Source organism: Wolffia australiana, chromosome 18, assembly GCF_029677425.1.
Source record: "Wolffia australiana isolate 7733 chromosome 18, ASM2967742v1".
NCBI classification, from domain to species: domain Eukaryota; kingdom Viridiplantae; phylum Streptophyta; class Magnoliopsida; order Alismatales; family Araceae; genus Wolffia; species Wolffia australiana.
The window spans coordinates 10061383-10071966 of record NC_135852.1 but is presented as its reverse complement, the minus strand read 5'-3'; positions in this window follow the sequence as shown (position 1 = coordinate 10071966).

The following is a 10584-nucleotide window of genomic DNA, read 5'->3' as shown; positions in this document are numbered from 1 at the left end:
CTCTCTCTCTCTCTCTCTCTCTCTATCTCTATCTCTCTCGCTCTCTCTCTCTCTCTTCTCCTATGTTTCATTCTCTATTTTTTACCCAGATTTTGCATCATTTACTCAAAACTAAATTTAGGTGCTAATTAAATTAAGCCCTATATTCCTGTGGTTCCAAACCCTTATTCATTTTGCAACGATTATCCATTAATTAAGATGAACCTGTAACAGTATCATATTGGTATATTTTGAGACAACGACCATAACTAACCCTTGAAAATGGATATCTCACTGCATCTCTTGATGCGAGGCTAATATTCTTCATTTTCTAATACTGTAAACCAAAAGATACGCTAAATGTATGCTTCAAATTACCAAATGTATGTAAATAATTTTCTAATTCTGAAAATATAACTTTTTAGAGAAGAAAATAATTGCTGAACTAATTATTAACTATTTAATAGTTATTTTATATGTGACAAAGCTTTTTTTCAATAACTATTATTATCTATCGCAGGTAAGCATTTTATAATGAGCATGAATAAAAATAATAAAATTATTTGAAGTTGAGTATTAACCACAAAAAAGTGAAAGTTTATTTCTGTGATGAAATTTTATATATATATATATTGATTATTATGTCTTCCGTTCACTAGAATTTCTGAGGTCCTTAATTCAATGTCATTACCAAAGAAAATTTAAATGACTTATAAAATACAAACCAAAATAATTTACCGTTGTGTTCTAGATTAGTGGAGATTTTCATAAAATGTGATAGTCAATTTGAAAAGAATATCACGTTGGAAGATTATATAAGATAGATTAGATTTGAAAGATGTGTTAGCAATATTATAATTTTATCTTTCAAAATATATGCCTGAAAATATGTTCCGAGATAAAATTTATGTGTATTTGAAAAATAACACAATGGGATTAGCTACTCATGAAAAAATGATTTTGGGGGCAAAGTTGAGACACAAAAGAGCTGGCACGTCTCCGTATAAGATAAACATTACTAATTAAAAGATGGCATCACAATTATACTAGATAGAAATTCATAATTTATTATGAGTTGTTATGAAAGATGGCGGTTTGACAATTTAACATAGTATCCTTTACAGATTCCGTGAAGTGTTATACATCAGAGTTAAAATTAAATTCGCGGTCTGCCCCCCTCGACGAAAGAAAAAATGGCCTGTTTTATTTTGTACAAAGGGGGAATCGTAGCTGAGATACATCACCAAGATTTTTTGTTGGAATTTCAAACTGTTATCAATTAATGGGAAACACTTTACAGTCACTGTGAAGAAGAAGATACAAGGGAGTTGTGGAAACGTTCGTAGTTTTTTCAAGTAACGAAAACATGGTTTCCTTCAGATCGACGGGAAACTCCATCTCACCTTCGTTATTTCGAATATCCAAGAAATTGAGATCTCTTGATCATATATGAAACGAAGAGAATACTATCGCGAATTCGCGAGCTAACCAACATCAAACAAAAGAGAAATCATCCCGTCCTAGAGATCTGTTGATCTTTATTTTCTCTGCATTTTCAGCCATCCAAACTACAAAGGAAAGACGATAATCTTAATCTTAGTCTCCCCCAAGCTCTGCATTCAATGGCCGGATGGAGGAGCTACGACAGTCTATGAGAATCAGGAGGCATAAATAGGCCTGCTTCGGAGAAGTGATTCAGAAGGATGCGCCGAACGTATCTAACAGAGCACACCGGCAAATCTCTCTTACCGTTACGCCAATCTATCTCAGCATTGACCACTTGCCGTAGCAGTGCAGCACAGCCTTGCCTACCGCCATTACTAGCCGCCTCCCTATGGTGACACGTTGATACCTAAATGTTCCACCTTCCTCGCTGACCCTGACGAGTGACGAGTGATGACATGCAGAAGCGATGCCTCAACCGTGCGACCATTTTAAAATCGCTCATGAAGGAAATAATGGATGTAGAATGGTCCCCAGCGCCATTTGTCATCAAGGTTCTCAACCTAACACTCCTGGGCATAAAGTATCATAGTCTTACTTCGAGTGTTTGGTACTTGGTGCTTCTTTAAAGAACTACGGTGGCGCAGTACATTAGAGGAATACTAACTACTTCGAGAATCTGATTTTTAATTTACTTTTCTTACAAACGAGAATCCAAGTGTAAGTTTTTTCTGTAACCACCACTGCACTACATTTTTTAGAGAACTACAGGTATTGTCATGTTAAAATAGGAGCGCAGAATAACGCATGATTTAAGATTTCTGTGATGGCGGAGTTGGCACTTGTCGTTAACCCATCATTCACGCGAAAACTAATGTTCTAAGAACCTTTCGTTAATCTGCCTTCGAAATATACTGTCCGTGCTTCATAAATACACAAATCTAGCCGCAATAACTAGCAAGCGTTTTGTCTGCTCTTGGGAATGTCGCCTCCACGCAATGCCAGCCTCCAACTATACCCTGACGGGGCCTACCTTTCTGACAGGCTGATGTGATGACCCCATTTTAATACAGGTATCCCATACTGATTTCCGTCCTGCTACTACCAGTATAGGATATTGTTTTTTATGATATCTCACATCTAATTTGAAATATATTATAATCTTTTGTAGCAGGAAATATCAATAGTGTAATTAAGCAATTTAACATTCGAAATTAGTTAATTAAGTAATTTAGTAATGTAGATACTGTGTGAGAATAAAAGCCATTAGTATCGAGTGAGGTAATAAAATAAATTTGGCATGTAATTAGGTCGATTCAAGTCCTGTATTGGTGTTCGCAAATGGCAACTTTGAAAACTCATATCTGTGTAATGCGGCGTCAGCGTGAGACAAGCAGTTGTTCACACAAATCTGTTGTTGGTTAATTGTTTTAGTAAAACCAATACAGGATTAAATATTTATAAGAAAGTCAGCAGGACCTAGTTAGTTCTAGTATTGTCAACTGCTTGTTGAACGATCGCCTAGATTAATCCCCTATTGAAAAATAAATGAAATTGTCATCCAGAGTAAAAGTCTGCGTCAAAAGTTCCAAGCAAAAAATTAATAGAACCAGTATCATACTGAGACACTGGGACTGTCATGCTAAGTACAATTCTGAGTCAAAAGTTCCAAACCAAAAACTATACAAAAAACGAATATCAAGATGCTGGTATAGATATTTCATAGATTTTATCCATACAGGACAATGTCTTTTTATAAAAGGAAACCAATATCAAGGTATTGATTTCTGACATCCAGATAGTAGTTATGTTGTCCGGATACCTGAACCAATATCCGGTAGCATAATCAGCTACCATCCTGTCCCGTTCGACCTCTACTCGGATGTCTAATGTTGGGCAAATATCAAATATAGACATCTGAAATTTTATAAATATTATCAGGGCTTTCGACGTTACATGGTTTGATATAATATATGAAACGGATATAGAACGACAAATTCTTGATTCAATGTAGGATATTCCAAGGCCATATGCAACTACAAGGCCTGCCGTAGCACCTTTTATTTTCACTCATTAACATATAAGTGTATTAAACTTCATGGCCTCTGCGTGTATGCTCTCAGGCTTGAATTCTGTGAATGTTACGTATTACTTATTATCATTTTTTTAAAAAAATAAGCATAATTTTATGCAAAATAATAATTTCAGGAGAATTAATGACGATGCCATCACCAATCGTTTTTGAGGATGGTACTATTGTCTATAGTAAATAGAATAGCTCACCATGTCCATATCCTTTATAGGAATGCTGTCTTGTCAATACCCAGTAAGTTATCTGATGGCCAGGACGCCAACGCATCGACATTGGACGCGTCACCACCGTCAACCGAAGTCAACGCCGCCGCTACAGACACTCTGCCACCATCAACCGAAGTCAATGTCGCTGATACAGACACGCCGCCACCATCATCGAACAAAGTCAACACACTGGCATCACGCACGTCTCCACGCACGCACGTCTTCACGCATCATGACACGTCGCCAATGCAAATCAACAACTGCCCCTTGACGTGACACAAATAACGTCTCTCGTCTTTAATTTCTCGTCATTAAGTTGTATTTTCTCTTTCCTCCAAGGCCTATATGTATAGGCCATTGTTTCAAGAAACAGTTAGGCAGTCATAATTCAAGAATTGAGTTTGTTTTAACTCTTCTTGGATGACTGCTCAGCCTCCCCTATCTCGCCTCCTCTCTCTCTCTCTCTCTCTCTCTCTCTCTCTCTCTCTCTCTCTCTCTCTCTCTCTCTCTCTCTCTCTCTCTCTCTCTCTCTCTCTCTCTCTCTCTCTCTCTCTCTCTCTCTCTCTCTCTCTCTCTCTCTCTCTCTCTCTCTCTCTCTCTCTCTCTCTCTCTCTCTCTCTCTCTCTCTCTCTCTCTCTCTCTCTCTCTCTCTCTCTCTCTCTCTCTCTCTCTCTCTCTCTCTCTCTCTCTCTCTCTCTCTCTCTCTCTCTCTCTCTCTCTCTCTCTCTCTCTCTCTCTCTCTCTCTCTCTCTCTCTCTCTCTCTCTCTCTCTCTCTCTCTCTCTCTCTCTCTCTCTCTCCATCCCCGTCTTTTTTCTTGGTCCATCTGCCCTAGGGATCGGCCACGTGGTTCTAGCCGCCCGCCCAAGGGTGTCCAGTAGCCGCCGGCCACCCACAACCGCCAGCGCCAGCGCAGGCAGCCCTCTCAAAACCGCCGCGCTGCGTGCCTATCACCGCCGCCCACGCCCTAGCGCTGACCACCCGCACTGGGTCGCCAGCGCTAGCGCCGCAGGCCGCCCGCTGGCGCGCGCACGCGCCTAGCGCCGGCCACCCGCAACCGCCAGCGCCCGCCGGCGCCTGCGCACCCACCCACGCACGCCGCGTGCCCGTCGCCCGAGCCTCCAGACGCCCTCGAAGCTTATTACCGCGACGCATACCGTTTAGGTTTCGAGGCGCTGCCCTGAACCCTGCAAGGGGGCGACTCCCTCCTTTGGATCCACGACACCCTGTTGAAGTGCACATCAATCGTCCCGCCAACGACGCCCCACACCCAAGCACTCCAGCCACTAAGCAACCAAGCTTAGTCTGACCGTCTCTTTGCCAGGGCCGCTCAATGCTCGGAACGTCCAGATCTTCTCGTCCAGTGGGCCATACAACGCCCGGATCGCCCACTCTCGTCACGACCATAATTCCTCGCAACCTCTTCACGCATCCGGTGCCGAGGTACGCCTGAGCTCTTTAGTGTCGACGTGTTCTTTATCCAGTATTCCACGAGAATTCTCCACTGTTAACAGATTTGATTTATTTTGGAATTCCCATAAAATTCTCTCAATCGTGAGATTTCCTCGCGACATGAATTCGTGTATCGGATTTGGTGCTTCGGCATCGTCGCGGTGGTTGAAGACAGTACTCCCGCCCTCGACAAGGAACGGGGCTGCACCACCAGTATTTCATCGGTTTTAAATTCTAAATTCGATCCAAACCCGTCAGTACCCTCCACTCGTCATCATCACTCCCATCTCCCCTAGTTGTCCTACATCATTATCTCCTACCGTAAATCAAACCCCCAAGACAATCCTAAAAGGTTTGTATATTAAATATTGTAAAACAACCCACTAGGACACTAGTATGCAACTTCAGTGCTGATGCGGTGCAGGCTCATTAGGGTGCTTCCATTCAAATAACAAAATGTAAAACTGGATATAGTATAACACTATCATCAACAGTTTGGTTAGCTTTCATTTGTAATTAGGCAATCCATTATTATAATATGTTATCATATATCTTTATCAGATTACAGATAACAGATAATTTAATGTGTGATATCTGTAACTGTAATCATGTATGGACAGAGAAGGGAGGATGGCATTCCAGTAATTGCCATATTAGAATTGTAATTTATAGAATTCAAACTCCAATTCTCGCCTTAACTTTCCTAATTTTACATGATTCTTCTTTTAATGGATATGAGAGAAGGACAAAAAAAATTTATGAAGAACCGGATGAGAGATTCAAAGAAACAAGGATGAATTTATGGAGATGCTGAATCAAGGGAAAGGAGAGTAAAATGCTCAGGAGAATTAAAGGGAAATATATGAATAGAAATTTCTGGTTCTTAGTTGGAAAGGTTACATTTCATGGAAGGGGCCATAGTAATGGAAAAGTCATCATAGCTAATAACATAATAGTTTAAATATTAATATCACATATTTTATATGTTTAGTTTCACTAAAATACTCATAAATACATGGCATTTACACCTAGATCATTATATTAAAATTAGATAATGATTTTTTTAGTATTTCCAAATTTCTGTTACTCCTGCAGAATTCTCAAAAATTAGATTCATACAAATATTTTTCAGGTTAGAATACAAAGATTGTATTAATTTCAGTAACTTTTGGGATTCTAAATGTATTTAATTTATGTGTACTTTGCTCCTCCAGCTATCGGAATCAGATCCATTTGGATCGATCCTAATCATTAGCTGCTGAAAAGAATAGTGAAGCACTCACACATTGTGATGTTTTACTCAAACATTGCGCAGGCAAAAGAAAAAATCTGATTTGAATTGTAATAACTATTAACTGACTTATAGTTTATTTGTCAGATGAATAAAAACATTGATATGATTTCAAGTGTCAAACACGCATTAATATCAATGTAATGTCTTTTGATTTATTATTTTTTAGGTTCTCAAGGTAAACATGATAGGAAGAAAAGTTGAAATTTATATATTCCCCAATGGTTAGCTAAATCTTTGAGAATTTGACGAGATGTGTCATCATACGATTAAATATGGGAATTTTTGTTCCAACGACTGCAAAATATTTTCAACTTCACATACCCACATTAGTAGCAAATTAAGCTCACTTTTAAATGTATATTTTTCATGGAATGTTGTATAATATTAGGATTACGATGCTACACAGGTGATCCATGACATGGATCAAGGATGAGAGAGTTAATCAATATTTTATAATGCCCCAACTTCAAGCACAATACTTTTGGGCCCTAATTTTGAGGGCAGTATCACCTTTCACTCCTTTATCCATCTATTGTCCCAAATTTGAAATAGACTCTCCCATCTATTATAAAAGGTCACCCTTGTATTTTGTACTTGATAAGATTTAGTGAAGTAATTTTCTTATTCACAATTGTAACTGGGAAATATTTGTACTCAAGAGTGAATATTTGTTGGAGCAGTGATCTTATCAAGATTCCTGAAGAAAAACGTCCACTTGGGCCTGTTGGACACGTGATCATATGTTTAATGTGATACTCTATCTTTTTTAGTCTCACTTCTTTGCCATTTTTATTGGGTGCTCACCAGCATGTGTCTGCCCCCATTTTCACCTGTGCTACTGATGCGTGATGCTTGTACTGGATAACTATTGGGGACGACACATGCTCGATGTGTAACCACACAAAATAACTGCTACCTATTCTTTGCATCAGAAGAAATTACTTATTATTTTTTTAGTAAAATCGCTCACTAATGTAAGAGAAATGAGAATATTAGTTCTATCTATAGATAAGAGTATATAAATAAAGGGAGCCACAGACTCAACTGACCATAAAATTTCCACCCTAAACTCATTTTGGATCCTTAGATATATCGTTCTGAAGTAGGATCATTCCAATCCATTTGTCATTTCTCAATCATAATTAATTAATGTGTCTGATCATTGGATTTGCCAAATACTCTGTCACATTTCTGTGGTTAAATTACGGATCGAACTCATTCTATAATTCCCCAAAGCTTCCCTGTTTATTCTATTGATCAATCTCATCTCACCATGTGTAAGTGTGTTTTTTGTCTTTGGAACCATGTAAAATGTGATTTTAGTTGCGAAATCTGTCTGAAAGAAATGTGTCATCACCTCCTCAGCATATATTATAATTCATACAAGTGTAAAAAATATTTATCACGACTTAAATTTTTTTTCAAAAAATAAAGAAAGTATCGAAAAATTTTGTAAAATATCAAAAACTCCTGAAACATTAGATTATCATTCTCAAAATAGTTTTATTCCCTTTGACTTAATAATATGTATATGACTATTTCGATCCAAATAAATAATTTACATTCGTGGTATCATCATAAAATTATGTAATCCCTGCCACTTTCATATACTCTTCCATGGCATTGACATTTATTGTCCATATAATCTATGTGGCTCAGATTAGTAGTCTATACCGTCAAACATTTGACTACCAGTAAAAGATCACACAATAGCAAACCAAAATTGGTAAATTGATGCAAACTAAACAATCCAAAAGTGGACCACCCCGTCCCATCTACTTGGGATCTGTGGATAGAATCATATTACCTACCAACCAATGAGGTATCCAAATCTAGATGGGATTCGTTCATACAAAACGTTTATAATAAAGTTCGATGATATGTAAAATGACGAGATCACCTGAAAACAATTTGTCATATCTTAACATATATCATGGATATTCACATTTTCTCATTCCATGTTCCAATTTAATGGATGGAGTTTGAAGGCCAATAAATTTACATGATTGGAAAAAATGGGCTTTTTACTTCTACACACAGCAGATGGTAATGTGATTTAAGGCATCAATAAAATTTTCTTCATTGTCCTCAGATTTGACTTTGTTTCGTATTAATGACTGAATATATATTATTGTTCATGTGGAGGAAAAGTTAGTTCACGCACTATGATAAATGTCAGAAAATGTTTATCATAACCAATATACCTAATATTAAAAACCCAATATACCTATCATAAATAGATTTATACAACACTAAAATTACAATAAGTTATCGTTTAAGTTTTAAAATAGATATTTAACTTAGAATAACTACTTCGCCATGTTGTCTTCATTACTCATATATACCACAATATCACTGCGAGTTCTTTTTAAATATCATTGGAATTTAGAAAAATAAATTTCTAATTCATTATATTTAAATTACAAGTAACAACATACTCTTTTTGAATCGTAGTGACTATCTCAGATTTATCAATGATGATATATTTCTCAAAATTTTGTCTGATAAGTCAAATAATAATCCATAACAACTAATGCTGGAAAATAGATATAAAAATGTAAAAGAAATCCATACACATAAAATTAGTTTTAATTACGTTTTCTAAACACTGTGTCATGTAAGACCAATCCAGGGGTTTTGCTCGTAGACCAATCTACATGTACTCTAGGCTCCCTGCAAGGTGTTTTATATATGTGAGGATCTAGTGTTTTCAACAGTTTGTAAAAGTGGATCTAGTATAAATAACCCACTTATAATTAAAATTTCCTGTAATAATGTTAATTTTATGTAATATATAAAATGTAACATATATGTATATATATGCGAGCAGGAAATATAATAGTGGTTTGGTGAAAAGATGTGCACACCATGAATCATGGAAGAGACTTTGAGGAACTACAAACGAGAAACATATTTAAAATATATTCTACACGAGTTTTCAGAAATTTAAATGTTTTACACATTTAAATTTTCGCTTGGCTTGAATTGCATGAGTTACCTGTTGAGCCAGATTAAAAGATTTTATAGACCTCCCATCATCCACAATCCATGTGTTTGTCTATGATGAGTGCATAAATGGTTAGAATTTATCAACTCCGCCTAAAATTGTGACAATTCCAATATTGTCTGTGAAGACTATAGAACATGAAGAAATGATTGGATCTCCCGGAAATTTTATTTCTGAGAACTTTATAATGTAAGATTTTGTAATGTATCACATTTAGACACATTGTGAGATGATATTTTTGTAAAGCATTTTTATTTCAGAACATTTTCACATTACTCATATTTTTATCGATCCTCAAGTGTATGAGATACTTAACCAGAGCGTGATTTGTTTCTCAATTCTAAATTAACCTTGACAATGAATTTTCAATAGTTCTCAAAATATATATAAACTTTTGAGTTTAATTTTTTCCTCTGACCACGAGGCATAGATTTTAACCGGTCATCGTTCTAAGTCTCTTCTAAGTGACATTAGAGCTACCCTATATCGTTCAAAACTGTTCGAATGACTATGATTCAAAGTCTAAGCTGTTGTTAAATCATAGACAAATAAATAGTACTTTGATCCCTCTGATAAAGTGGTCTGATAAATATTTGAATGCCTCACTAAAAGAGGTCCTTCAACACAGACGAACGTTATAGATTTTCTCTGATGGATTCAGAGATCAATGAGTGAAAGTGGAAAAATACTTTGTCATTGGTAAGCAAACATACTGAAGGATTCAGAGATCAATGAGTGTAAGTGGAAAAATACTTTGTCATTGGTAAGCAAACATTTCCAGAGTTGTATTACCAGAAATATGATGAACTGAAAAGTTAAGACACTGTAGTTTTTATATGAATTTATGTTTAGTGATTTTATATTATATACAATTGAAAATATTTTTAGAGGTCAATAACCGTAGTACAGAATAATACTATTGAATCAAAAGCTCTGAAACTAAAATTTTTATATGAATAAATCCTTAGTGACTTTATGTAATTGGCTTTATTCTAGTATTAGCTTTTGACCTTCAGCGGCAAACACGCTAAAGTAGATTAGTTATGGACATGTTAAGTGTAACTGTTTTTTATTAACCCGTTCACCCTGAACTGAATATTTGCATTCGAGCT